Source organism: Pseudophryne corroboree, chromosome 2, assembly GCF_028390025.1.
Source record: "Pseudophryne corroboree isolate aPseCor3 chromosome 2, aPseCor3.hap2, whole genome shotgun sequence".
NCBI lineage: Eukaryota > Metazoa > Chordata > Amphibia > Anura > Myobatrachidae > Pseudophryne > Pseudophryne corroboree.
This window is the reverse complement of record NC_086445.1, coordinates 461,358,846-461,374,148: the sequence shown is the minus strand read 5'-3', so window position 1 is coordinate 461,374,148 and position 15,303 is coordinate 461,358,846.

The window sequence follows — 15,303 nt, the reverse complement described above, 5'->3', positions numbered from 1 at the left end:
TGCGGGCTCTGTGACTCGCTGTGTTCGCCACAGGTTCTATTCCCACTCTATGGGTGTTGTGGACACCCACGAGTGGGAATAGTTCCTGTTAGTCGGCAGTCTCATCACTGGCATGGTGTTACTTCAAGGGCTGTTTAGCGTGTCTGCAGCAAGGATGTTAGGGTACACATCGGTATAATGGCTCAGCGTCTCCAATGCACACAAAGAAAAGCACAGTTCAGAGTTCTACATAGCTCTCTAAAAGAAAAAAAAATCAATTCAATCAGTGATAGAGTTGGGACACACAGCACTATAAAAAAAATTGCAATGAGCAACATCACTCTGTTACTGCAGGTGTGAGTCACCTGTCTCCATAGCTCTCTTGGCATAGTGGTATCAACATACCCGTGAGCTATGGTTCGATTCCTGCAAAGGACACACTTGTATTGTATATCTGTGCAAAGATTAGCATCCACAGTTTTATTCTAATTTTGCCAAAACAAGTTCTGTCATACTTTGTATACAGTATCAGACGTGCATACAGATATACAGTAAAAATTAGAAAAAAACCTGGAGGTGCTACTTAGTACACAAATATACAAGTGTGACTTTTCAAATTACGAGAGTCTTATCTTTAAGACTGAGTAAACTGTACTTCTTCCTGGGCCTCCCCATTGCTTTAATAGGCATCCTCTCCCACCTCCAAACCCACCCCTGTGAGACTTGTGATTTCACAGACTGTGTGTACTGCTTAGTAAATGACAAACAGAACACAGCGGGTACACTACTGTAGTATGTAAATGAAAGGCTCCTGGTGGCTTTGAGTGTGAGTAGCACGCACTCTATCTGCATCTGAAATAAAACGTTACAGTGTTTACCAAGAAAACACTGTAGCAGAGTACTTTGTATGCAAATGCAGTCGCAGTCACACACAGAATATAGGCATGCTGTATATCACTTTCATTACTTTGCCTCTAAGACATATTTTCGCAGAAAAAACTGCAAACAAAGACGATTGGGGCTACTGAGTCCCGCTGCAGTATGGTGTGACTACAAGGGCTGTTTAGAGTGACTGCAGCAAGGATGTAATAGGACACATATATAGATTGGCTCTACGTCTCCAATGCACACAAAGAAAAGCACAGTTCAGAGTTCTACACAGCTTGGCATAGTGGTATCACTGATGGCTTGCCATGCCTGTGAGCTAGGGTTCGATACCTGCAAAGGACACACTAGAATTGTATATTTGTGTAAAGATTAGCAACCCCAGTTTTTTTTCTAATTTTGCCAAAACAAGTCTTGTCATACTTTGTATACCGTCTCAGACATGCACACAAATATACAGTCAAAATTTGAAAAAACTTTAGGTGCTACTTAGTACACAAATACAGAAGTGTGACTTTTCTAATTACGAGAGTCTTATCTTTATGAGACTGAGCAATGGACCATTGCTTTAACACATAAGTTTGCATCTGTATACACTATTTTTATTTATTTAGTTATTGATTAATTTTTTTGGTCCCGACAGAGAATGAATATTTTCTACAGCGTCCCTTTATTTACTGTATGCTATACACTTTAAGTTCCTGATTGAATCTCTCCTTGTTACCATTGGTCTGTGTGTATAACATTACTGTTGTCACTGGCCATTTGCCAGAGCTTACTAAGAGTACACTATTACAGTACGATTACTGTACTGTACTGTGTATCCATCCACTGCTATTCGCGCTACAGTACTGGATTAGTGGAGCATTAGCCACCCAGTGGTGAATATGTGTATTGCATGCTGTGTATGTTGTCAACGTGCCTCTCCGTGTAACAACTCAACAACCTGAGCTATAGCTAAGGTGCGACAAATACTCTGTTTAGGCTGAGAAACTGCAACGATGAGGAAGGCTCCATCTGTAGCATCATAATACCTGTAATAGAAATAAATCAACTGGAATTCACATCCAAGTCACAATCTAATTGGAAGTAAGTTAAAAAAAAAAACCTATGAATTACCCCAATTGTTTCCTAGATGACCCACTGCTAAATGATATTAATGAAGACAGAAATGTATTATTATATTTTGATTGGCCTCCATAAATTCTGGAGTTTATTATGGAATTTAATGAATACTATTCTAATAACATACTACACAAATCTAAATGTAGGTTATTTCTATAATAGAGCAATGGGAATATTTGTAGGTTGTTATTCTAAGAAATGTAGAAATAGTTTTTATGTTTAACCTACAACCAGGGCCAGGGTAATGTGGTAAGCTGTGCATCGGGCTGGAGAACCCCTCCTCTGCTGGCAGCCAGATATTCCCCTAGATCCCCTCCCTGATCTGTGCTTATTGGACACCAGCCTCCTCTCCTCCACTAATTTATTAGCAAACTTTAACCTTTGTACATGTCACTTTATATCCTAAACTTTTAGGATTAGGGAGATGGATATTTTTTATTACTATATGCTAATCACTATTTATTCAATCATGTATCTCAACCGCAGAGATAAAGTGCAAACATTACAGTATGGTTATGGCTAAATTCTAGAAGGCTAAAGGACCCCTGATGTCACTACCACGTGACCTGTGATGAGGTGGGAGGAGCCACATCAGAACATGAGGCCCAAAGTGTACCCTCGTTGGCTCAGTGGAGCAGAGCGAGCAACCAGGTTACTAAAGGGAATAGTTGCTGACATGGATAGTATAAGTGCTAACTCACCAACCTTGCTCCTCCCCCTGATGTCAGAAGTCCTTTAGCCCACTAGGATCTAGCATCTACCATTATAGTACATCAATGAAAATCATAATGGATTACTAACATTTTGCCCATAATGCGTTATGATAGTAAATTTTTTAGTGTCTGCACTCTTTTCCTGCATAGCTATCATATAGGAATCAATGAATAGTGATTAGCGTATAGTAAGTATTATAAAATAAAAAATAAAAAAAAATATATAGTCTCCCTAATCTTAATGGTAAGTGATGTGCATGTTTTGCAGGTAACTCAGCGGCTGCACAGGTGTATTTATTACTCACTGACACATTTTAAAAGGTCCACAGGTGGAGCAAATTATTTCACTTGCGATTCTGTAAGGAGATCTGCAAAACATGCACTGTTTGTGGTCCTGAGAACCGAGTTTGAGAACCTGTGATCTAGAAGGTGCTAGATAAATGCTAAGTAGAATCTGATGCTATGGGCAAAATCTCAACTTCTAAAAAACTTCACTTTAGTAAATATACACCTGATAGTCTAATACAGCTCACTGGCTAACACAAGGTCGCCAGTTCATAATCTCTCTACAAGTCTTTTCATGCTTACTTCTTTTGGTGCAAAGGTGAAGAATCTGTTCCCCAGGGGAAACTTTGTTCAGCCCTGGGGAGAGAGGGGGTGAGAGGGGCAACCCTGAGCTTGTGGCAGAAGGACAGCTGACACTGAGAATTACATTTTCCCCACATTGGGCCTTTTGACTCAGAGGGGCTGGAAAGCATCATTTTGGAGACAGGCGCAAATTTATAGTTTGCAGGGGGCAGATGAACACAATAGCACTGGCCCTGCCTACTACCATGTTTCTGATTGGACAATTTCATTAGAAAAGGACAGGGTGTTTTGCGCTTTTTCTAGCCCCTTGAGAAAGACTGCATTGTGGAAAATTTATCACCCGGGGTCAGAAAGAACCAAATCTTGCAGCAGGGTTCAGTGGGAGCAGTGTCCAAGCGGCCATCATAGCTATTCATCTTTAGGGTAGCCCCGTGACTTTGCAGCCTAGCGTAGGGTTGCAGCGGCTGTGTGTCAAGTCACGCAGCCGCCGCAGCCCGCCCCACAAATGGTCCGGACACGCATCCGTTGTCCGGACCATGTCCCCCAATGCCGCGACAATACCCAGAAAACACAGCAATGACCCCAAGAAATGACCTTCTGATAACAGAGGATGGGACATTAACTTTACATTTGTTTCCCACCATACCCAAACTCGGAGTCCACCCATCCCAGACTTACAGTAGCAAATAAGTTAAGCAGGTGCTGATCCTGCCTCTAACTTCCAGTCCTCCATAGCTTCATTCCATGACCGACATGTGGCACTTGTCACTAATTTGTCATCAGCTGTGTAGTCTTTCAGAAATGAATGCAAATTTCATACTTTTAAATGAAAATGTCTCTACTCTAAATCAAAATGTCAGCCAGCTTAACACCAATTTGACTGAGAGTTTGGCTGTAATAACCAGAATCTTAGAGGCACAAATTTAAATATGGCCTTTCAACAAAATGTCATTTGTCTCTGTGAAAGCCAAAACAAACTACTTATGGAGTTGAATGAAAATTTTACAACATTAGTTTAACAAAATGTTGATTGCCTCACTGAGGCATCAAGTTGGGCCAGTAGTAGTGCCCACCCCTCACCTGCACCAACTCCACCCAAGCGTGGGGTCCCTACTACAGGTGGTGGTTCCTGTCCTTGCCGCTCCTCATCCTCCCCTAGCCGTCCACCTAAAAGGAGATGTTGCTAAAAATATGTGTAAATATACTACACAATTAAATTTTTATGCTTGCTAAAAAATATTTATAATGAATTTATTAGCTTAAACAAAAGTAGTTCCTATTTTCTTGTTTTGTTAGTCTTTAAAAAATAATTACAACAACAACAACAACAACAACAACAACAACAACAACAACAACATTGTTCTGGTGTCCAAAAACAATGTTAAAACAAACAATGCTGCACATAAAGCATTGTTCATAATAGTATGGGAAGTTTGAGGCATTTAGGCTATGTTGGCCTGATTATTGCAGATTTCATAATTTTGATAATATTTGTATGTGTACTTTAAACGTATTTGTATGCTAAAAGAACATGCTTGGTTCATTTGTTCAAGTGTACACATTCCTATAAGCAACAGAAATTTGAAAGTTGAGCCTCCACTAGAGACTGACATCTATCGGACACTGCCCATTTGGATATCTCTTTTCCGGACCAGCTAGCAATAGTGAGAAAAGCACAGGAGCCGCCCCATTTATTGTCCACACCTGCACCAAGTGAAGTCACTATGCAAGTAGGACTTTATGGACAGCTTACCTCTGACTCAGGGACGTTTTAAGAGAGGAGAAGGCCCGTGTTCAGCCTCCTCTGTTTGGGCCCCCTCCTTTTTTTTTTAGAATAAACCACAGTATATTTTGATTTTCATCTATCCAAAAACCAAAAGCGTTGCTACAGTATTTCTTGGATTCATGTTCACATTCCTATGTTTCTTTGTTATTTGTATGAGTAGAACCAACCAATGTAATTAGTATTTGTGGATGAGTCCAAATTCTACCTTAATTTACAAACATAAACACTACTTTAATGTGAATTGTGTAACATTATATGGTGGTGTTGAACAAATAAATCTTGTTGTAAATCAGTTTTTTGTGTGCATACATTTTTTTATGAGTGTGAAGCCCATTCACATGCAATTACTTTATTGAAAATATTACGCACATTAAAAGAAGTGTAACTCGATTTTGTGTACTTTGTTTTGATTACAAATGTGTGACATATTATTGAAAGTGTATAGGCCCTATACTATACTAAATATACTATAGGGCAAATACATTCATATACTTTATCTCTAAGTGACTTGGGTAATGTTCATCTCTTTTTTAGTACTAGGCACACATTTCAGGTGGAACTACATGCTTTGCACTGGATGCTTAGTAAATTGATCATTTCTAGGAAACATATTTTTAGTTTCTTTTGAGATAGCAGTGTTAATGATAATAATGATGATGATGATAATAATAATAATAATAATTTTATTTAGATAGCGCTTTTCTCCAGCAGGACTCAAAGTCGCTGTACAGACATAAAAAAACCCAAACCACAACACATTTGACAAATTTTGTATTACAGCAAGTAGAAAACCACACAGAAAAAAAAACCTACAGAACACAATACTGACATGTTGGTGCAGTCACTTACACTGGGTAATAAATTCCATGGGTTATATGTTTCACCCATAAAAGGTACCAGGCGAAGCAGCCATCATGGGCAAACTACGTAGGATTACCCTGGGTGGAATAGATTGCACCTATAGTAGATTACACAAAATGGGAAGTTGCAGCGTCCTAACAGTCGTAGTAGGGTTCTAATATAACAGTCAGGTCCATGAAATTTTCATCCCATTCATAAGCGTGCCAGGTGAGCAGCAATGTGTGCGCACTACAAAGGTTATAATGTGGGAGATAAGCCATACAAGGACCCAAGTCACATCTGGGAAAACTGACACGTGTGTAATATGATCTATATTAATAAATCAACATGTGGTACATCCTGCCCATGGTGGAACCATCCGAGGCAACCATCTGAGGCGCATTGCATAGGTTCCACTGGCAGGGTGTGCACTGCAGATAGTAAAGGTATGGCATACAGTGAAGTCACAGGAAGCAAATATAAGAGAGATACTTACTGTGCTGTGAAGTAGTTGGCTATCACTAATGACCTAAGCTGCCTCCCACTATCTGTGTTCAGAGAGCCACTAGATGAAACCACTAGCACTGCCTGTTCTCTGTGCATTGCGTAATCTGACAGAGGTGGCTGATTTAGGTACTGATTATGCAACACGCAGCAGCCGCTCACAAAGACACAGATCTTATTAATACTATAAACCTTAGTCCCTCCCATTCTATCAAGACAACGGAACATAAATTTTATTAGCCCAAATGTATGTTCTATCACAGATCGAGTGGACTGATGTGCATCAATATACTTGCACGCTGCAGGACTATCAGGAAGCGACAATGGATTCAGAAGCCAGGAGAAACATCTATAACCTGAATCCCCTGCAATGCAAAGAAAAAAAAATGATATGAAAGGTAACATGACCATATTTCTGGGTGGGTATTCAGGAAATAACCAGAGGAATGTTTCTTACCATCCTTCCAGCATATGTTTTCACCTCAAACTTTGCACACAGGAATGAATGACTGAGGATAAAGAATTCATAGCATAAGCAAGGATAGCCGACCACAATAATTCTTTGGTTTGCATCAGAGACCACCTACACATTGGTGGAATAGGTGTGGTGGCTATTGAGGAACACATGTGCTCTTGCCCTAGATGGTTTCAGGTCAATCTGTGTGCAGTCTATCGCACCCATGACATTTGGCATGACTGCGATCCTATAAAAAGCTAACTTGACATCATGCCACTGTGACTACTTGCTAGGAAAGCAGGAATAGGTGCTGGAGGAGGGTCTTGATTATGGAAAGGCCCAGATAGCAGAAGAAGGTGGGTTGGGAGATCCCTACCACCCTCCTCGTGACTCATTGAAAGCTCCCAGTAGCCATGAAGTGCAGAACAGACAGCAGTTTGTGTAGGCCTGATAAGGCTTGTGATCGTGCAGCGCCTGGCTCAAGGTAAGTTTCTCTTACATCCTAGAGGATACTGGGGTTCCATTTAGTACCATGGGGTATAGACGGGTCCACTAGGAGCCACGGGCACTTTAAGAATTTGGTAGTGTGGGCTGGCTCCTCCCTGTATGCCCATCCTACCAGACTCAGTTTAGAAAATGTGCCCGGAGGAGCCGGTCATGCTTATGGAAGCTCCTGAAGAATTTTCTGCATTTATTTTATATGTTTGTTATTTTCAGGCAGGGCTGGATGGCACCAGCCTGCCTGCTTCGTGAGACGTAGCGGGGGAACGGCCCAACCTCTTAAAGGGTTAATGGTCCCGTTCCTTGCTGACAGGTCACTGAGCTCCTGAGTGAACTATTTGCAAGCCCCACCACGGCGAGTGTACATTCCTGCATCACGCCGCCACCCCAAATAGAGCCAGAATGTCACAGCTGAGGGCTGAGGCTGATCTGGGGAAGCCTAAGACGGAGGGGCTAACGTGTATGTGAACCGTGGAGGTAGAATAGGGTTCTTGGACATGCAGAAGGTTAAGCACCTTTTGTCCGAAGGCGTGACCACAACAACGGGTACTGACTGAGCAATCAGGAAGAGTCCAGAGTGTAGCGGATAGGCTGAAGAATGACATGTGATGAAATCAAACATGGCTGCGCCCATGTTTGAATCTGGAGGGAAACTCTGTTTGAACTTTAGCATGTGGAACTCAGTGGTGATGGTGGCGGAGGCTGCGGAGGGCAGGAGATGCAATTCATTATGACAGAAGGGATTAACTGTATAGTTGCCATGACAGCGCTACCTGGATCACGGAGAGGAGACAATGTTGTACAGTGCTCTGCACGCAGACAGCGCAGTTGGAATCCAGACTTGGAGCGCTAGGCCAGTCTCAGGAGACACTTAGAAGATAAAAAGTGGTGACTAATTACCCGAATCGTGACACAGAAGAATGAAGAGTGGTGAGTACTAAGCTGGCATCCTGGCTAGCGGGTCGCCGGCCATTATGGCAGCATGAGGGTACAGGGACGCACGGCTTCTAACCGGGGTGGAATGCGTCTCCAGACACAGTACACAGCTGCGTCTCAGTACACTGTACACAGTACCCACACTGGCAAAAACAGCCTTAAAATGGTTTTCTCTCCATTTTAAGCACCAGATTACCTCAGCTAGTATAAAAAAGCAGGAAGACCACGCGCCGTTGAATGTACTAAGTCCCCTATCAGGGTAATTAGTCTGCGACCCGGCTAAGTTTGGCATTAGCGATAAGGGCGCGGTGGGGGCTGGCTCCAAATAACTCTGTGTCTCCCTGAAGGGCTCTTTGTGGGTTAATAGTGCTTAACCTTTTCCTATGTGTGTGTTGTCACATTTACATTATGTCAGGCAAAGAGTGTGTTTCTTGTACAGCGGAGTGTTCCTCTTCACCAGGGGGCTCACTACTGGGTGCTCAGGGCAGTGCACTTTCCCAGAATAGCGGGGCTGAACCGGAGTGGGTTAATTCAATTTCTACAAAACTATCCCGCAATGAGAAAGAGATGCAATACTTAAGACAAACTGTGGATGAGTTTATGAATAGAGACTCAGTTCCCAAACCAGCGTCTCAATCCCCTCCCATTTTCTGTAAAAACGATCTCTGGCCCATATCCTGCAGTCTGACTCTGATGCTGACGGGTCAGACATGAAGGAGGGTGAGGTGGATTTGGAGGGGGGGTGCTACTCTATCACAGAGAATAGAGGCTCTTATAGAGGCTAACAGAGATGTTCTGCAAATTCCTGAAAAGGTGTCAGAGGAGTGTGAGGAATCTTATTGTAATGTAAAAAAGAAGTCCTCAGTCACTTTTCCTACGTCAAAGGAATTGAATACCCTGTTTGAAGAACCGTGGGTTAATCCTGATAAGAAATTTCAAATCCATAAAAGGTTGCTCTCATCTTTTCCTTTACCTCTGGAGAATAGGAAAAAATTGGAAAATCCACCGATAATGGGCGCATCAGTCTCTAGGCTGTCACAAAAAATTGTATTACCTGACCCTTGTGCAGCCTCCCTAAAAGATACGGCTGATCGGAAAATTGAGACTACACTCAAATCATTGTACACAGCTGCTGGGGTGGCCCAGAGACCCACTATTGCATGTGCGAGAATCACAAAAGCCATTGTTAAATTGTCAGGTAACCTAATAGATTCCTTGTCTAGGGTAGATGTTGTTTTAGTCCTGCAGCATATACAGGACTCTGCGAACTTTATGGTGGAAGCCATAAAAGAGACTGGTTTGCTTAATGCACGCACCACCGATATGGCTGGATCCGCATGCAGGGGCTTGTGGCTATGCCAGTGGACTGCTGATGTGGACTGCTGATGTGGACTCCAGGAAAGGCGTGGAAGGCCTACCATTCACAGGAGAGGCCATGTTTGGAGACAAACTAGACAAATGGATCTCCAAAGCTACTGTGGGTAAGGCTACGTATCTTCCTTCTGCAGCTTCCCCAGCCAGGAAAGCTTATTCAGCTTCAAATTTACAGTCCTTTCGGACAGCCAAGTTTAAGGGAAAATCCAGAGGTGCTTCTACAGCCCACCAGCTACTGCAGGTGCTCAGAAACAGAGCTCAGGCTCTGCTTCCTCAAAGCCTTCAGCATGACGGCGGACCACGATGCCTGGAGGACTGTCAGGTGGGAGCCCGACTAAAATTCTTCAGTCAAATCTGGTCAAGTTCGTGCCTGGATCCCTGGGTCATAGATCTTATTTCCCAGGGCTACAGACTGGAGTTCCAAGAGCTCCCACCTCACAGATTCTTAAAATCAGGCTTGCCAGCTTCACAAGAAGCAAGTATAACTTTACAGCAGGCCATCCAAAAACTGGTACAGACTCAAGGTATACGTAAAGAGGACAACTCGTCACAGGAAATCCGACTCGCTGTTCGTTCTATATGATCCCAATAAAATTGGGTGTCCTGTTTCAAAGCAGACAATTGCACGCTGGATTAGGCTCACTATCCAGCATGCTTATTCCACGGCAGGTTTGCCGGTTCCAAAATCTGTACAGAACCACTCTACTAGGTCGGTGGGTTCTTCCTGGGCAGCTGCCCAGGGTGTCTCTGCTTTACAGCTCTGCCGAGCGGCTACTTGGTAATGTTCGAACACGTTTGCTAAGTTCTACAAGTTTGATACTTTGGCCTCTGAGGACCTTCAGTTTGGTCAATCAGTTCTGCAGGAACCTCAGCACTCTCCCACCCGGTTTGGGAGCTTTGGTACATCCCCATGGTACTAAATGGAACCCCAGTATCCTCTAGGACGTAAGAGAAAATAGGACTTTAATTACCTACTGGTAAATCCTTTTCTCGTTGTCCGTAGAGGATACTGGGCACCCACCCAGTGCTTCGTTCTTCCTGCACTGTTACTTGGTTAAGTATTGTTGGTTCAGCTGTTGCTGTTCCTGTTTAAAGTTGGGTTTGCATAGCTTTCCTCTGTTTTGTGTGTGCTAGTTCGGAATCTCACCACAATCTTTATCCTTCTCTCAAAGTATGTCCTTCTCCTCGGGCACAGTTACCTAGACTGAGTCTGGTAGGAGGGGCATAGAAGGAGGAGCCAGCCCACACTATAAAATTCTTAAAGTGCCCATGACTCCTAGTGGACCCATCTATACCCCATGGTACTAAAAGGAACCCAAGTATCCTCTATGGACTACGAGAAAAGGATTTACCGGTAGGTAATTAAAATCCTATTTTTGACAAGGTCATACAGGTACATTAAGTTGTTGTGATTCAAGCGGGACATCTGTTTGACCTCATCCTCAGACACTGAATTGAGGTTCAACTGTCCACTGAAGTGCCTAGGGCTATGTAGGCTCTGCAGCAGCCCTACCTGCTGGTTCCTCTGTACTGCTTCTTTCTCCTGGGCACTTTCAGTCAGTTAGTGCAGCCCACATGAAATCACTGCCTGCATCCAGACTACACATTATCCTGAATGTGCCATGGCTGAGAGCAGAAAGGGAGTGCTGCAGATGAGTGGGTGGGCTTTTATTAGCATTCTGATTGATTTAGTTTAATTACAATGAAGTTCACATGTTGCTTTTTTGGAAGTGGAGCATTGAGGCGGGCATTGAAGCATTGATTTTGTTGGTGGAGCATTGATTTTGTTAGTGGTTTTGATGGGTCTTTGTCCAAAAATGGTTGCTCCATGTGAACATGCTCAAAAAAATCAGTGCACTGATCTAGTACATTGAGGTGCAAAAAGCCCCCAAATAAACCGCAAATCGACCAAAATCAACCTTTAGTAAATCCCCCCCCCCCCCGTGGGAGCACTGCGACTGCTGTTGCAGACACAGATCTGCACATGCACAGTACAGACACTGCGCATACGCTGATTGATAAACATCAGAGATTTACGTTAAACATGGGGTTTGCATGCATCTCTGATTTAGGCCCTGTGTGAGAGCTGATGTCTCCACATGCAGTGTGGTACTTGCTATACAGGGCGCTGAGTGTGGCATCCTGGTTCCTAGACTGGGTCATTTCCAGTGTCAATGAGTTGAGACTGTCAGTAGGGTCTGGTATGCTCAATGGGGCTCATTTTTTAAGGCAAAAGGAAAAGCACTGGGTCAAAGCTCTGCAAGGCCATGACTGCGTCCAATGGCTGTCACAGCATGCCCTCTCATGGGAGCTTTTAGTATATCAGTGCCTTGTGTGCTTTGATACCAAAGCCAGCCAAACATTGCAAACATAATCACAACTTTTTACATGACAAACGAGTCAATAAGGACCTGCCTGGGGAAAGCACACCTCTAACAAAGGAATCACAGTTGAAATATTGGTACAGTCAGGTGTAAATTAGCGGCACAGTGAACTCTTAATTCCAACAACTACCGCAAATAAAACAAATCACACATTCAACTTTACAGAGACATTTAATAAGAAAGAAGTGGAATTGAATTTTCAGAATTGGTTGTCTTTATTATATGTCTAGTTTTCATCTCTTTTAATGTTCTCTATTTCATTCTTAGAGTTTCATTGTACTTCACAATTTATAGTTGCTGTCTTGATTATGATGTATGGTGTTCTGAAACTAGCCTAGTCAATAAATTTCAAGAAATTAAATGCATCTCATTAGAGCACACTCCATACCCATCTATAAAACACCATGCAGGGTACACAGCTGACTTCACACATGTCATTTATAATGTATTAATCCCTTGTTTCTGAACACTTTGGGATTTGGTATAACAATGGATGATGATTGTCAGTTAATACAATTTGCAGAGTTTCTGTTTTAAAATTATTCAAATAACTTATCTGTCACCTTGTCACGTTAATATGGTAGACCCACTTCTGTATGACAAGGACCTTAGTGGCTGGAGCTGTAGAAATTGTATGGTGGCTGATATAAAAGCAAAGGTGGAGTTACAAGGAGATTCCTAGTCTGAACACAGTTCAAGAATCTGTTAGACTTAAATTTAACTGGTGGCAGAATATCAGAGAGTAAGCAGGAGGCAATGTCAGGGAACTGGCAGTAAGGTTGGTTCACTAATATCAGAGAATAGAGAGCTTGCTACGTTAAGACATCCTTCTCAGAGGCGGAACTACCGCCAGTGCAACCAGTGCGTTGCACTGGGGCCCGCCACTGTCCAGGGACCCAAAGCATGTAATGAGTCAAACTGACTCATTACATGCCGCTGTGTGCTACGGGCAACCGCTGCCCGCAGCACACAGCCGCCCGCAGGACACAGGAGTGGAGCGCAGCGGTCACGGGGGTAAGGAGAAGTAGGGAGGTGGAGGAGGGAGTCGCAGCAGCGCTTTGTTACTGGTTGAGGCGCTGCTGCTCTCGCTCTGCTTCACTATAGGCTGTCTTCCGCTGCTGTGAAGCGCATCCCAGCCATTCACAGCAGTGGAAGACAGCCTAAGGTGAAGCAGAGGGACAGCAGCAGCAGTGCCTCCACCAATAGCACAGCGCTGCTGCGGCTCCCTCCTCCACCACCCTCCTCCTCCTTCTCTCCTGCCCGGGAATCGTGATCTGTCAGAATCTGCACCGAGGAGCCTGAGCCAGCGGAGAGGGTAAGTATAATCCTTCCTTCCTTTCTTCGTAAAAAGGGGGAATCTGTCTGCCGCAATGTGTAACAAGGGCACGCTGTCTGCCGCAATGTGTAACAAGGGCACGCTGTCTGCCGCTATGTGTAACAGGGGCACGCTGTCTGCCGCTATGTGTAACAAGGGCACGCTGTCTGCCGCTATGTGTAACAAGGGCACGCTGTCTGCCGCTATGTGTAAAAAGGGGCCCGCGCTATGTGTAACAAGGGCACGCTGTCTGCCGCAATGTGTAACAAGGGCACGCTGTCTGCCGCTATGTGTAACAGGGGCACGCTGTCTGCCGCTATGTGTAAAAAGGGCGCGCTGTCTGCTGTTATGTGTAAAAAGGGCACACTGTCTGCCGCAATGTGTAAAAAGGGCACGCTGTCTGCCGCTATGTGTAAAAAGGGCACGCGCTATGTGTAAAAAGTGCACGCTGTCTGCCGCTATGTGTAAAAAGGACATGCTGTCTGCCGTTATGTGTAAAAAGGGCACGCTGTCTGCTGTTATGTTTAAAAAGGGCACGCTGTATGCCGTTATGTGTAAAAAGGGCACGCTGTCTGCCGTTATGTGTAAAAAGGGAACGCTGTCTGCCGCTATGTGTAACAAGGGCACGCTGTCTGCTGCTATGTGTAAAAAGGGGACGCTGTCTGCCACTATGTGTAACAAGGGCACGCTGTCTGCCGCTATGTGTAAAAAGGGGACGCTGTCTGCCGTTATGTGTAAAAAGGGGGACGCTGTCTGCTGTTATGTGTAAAAAGGGGGACGCTGTCTGCCATAATGTGTAAAAAGGGGAATCTGTCTGCCGTAATGTGTAAAAAGGGGGAATCTGTCTGCCGCAATGTGTAACAAGGGCACGCTGTCTGCCGCTATGTGTAAAAAGGGCACGCTGTCTGCCGCTATGTGTAAAAAGGGCACGCTGTCTGCCGCTATGTGTAAAAAGGGCACGCTGTCTGCGGTTATGTGTAAAACGGGCACGCTGTCTGCCGCAATGTGTAAAAAGGGCACGCTGTCTGCCGCAATGTGTAACAAGGGCACGCTGTCTGCCGCTATGTGTAAAAAGGGGATGCTGTCTGCCGCTATGTGTAAAAAGGGGACGCTGTCTGCTGCTATGTGTAAAAAGGGGGACGCTGTCTGCCGTTATGTGTAAAAAGGGGGACGCTGTCTGACGTAATGTGTAAAAAGGGGAATCTGTCCACCGTAAGGTGTAAAAGGGTCTCTACCTGGTGTAGTGGTGCTACTGTGCGGTGTAATTTGAATAATGGAGATTACTGTGCACCATTTTATGAATTGGTATTATTTTGTGGCCACACCCCTTCCCCACGAAGCCACGTCACTATGTATTTTTGCGCGCGCACTGCCCCTGTTTAGCATACAGGGGTGGGGCTCCAATGCCGTTTCTTGCACACAGTGCTAAAATGTCTAGTTACGGCACTGTTGCTAGGTATCCATTTCTCTGGCCCTGAGCAGGTCCCCCTCACCAGATCCTCTCCAGGGGTGAGGGGGTGGACTTGGATGGGATGGGGGGGGGGGGGGCAAAGCATTTTGTCGCACCTGGCCCCACCGCTCGCTAGTTCCGCCACTGATCCTTCTATACAACGAGGGATGGAGAACCGAGAGTACACGTGACTATAGGCATTGCAACACCTATGTGAATTACATCCACCAATGACAAGACACGGTGACTTCTTCTCAGCCACTGGCCAATGTTGGTGTACTATCGTACATGCCTTGTGAAGTTCAGGACCATCTGGTTTCTACTATATTTTGGCTGACAAATATTTACTACAGAATTACAGGTTCTAGCATTAAGAACTTTTGGTGTAAAACTGGTGACCTTGAATGAAATCCTTATATATTTTTCAATTAGTATAAAGAAAGAAGCAACCTACAACCATGTATGT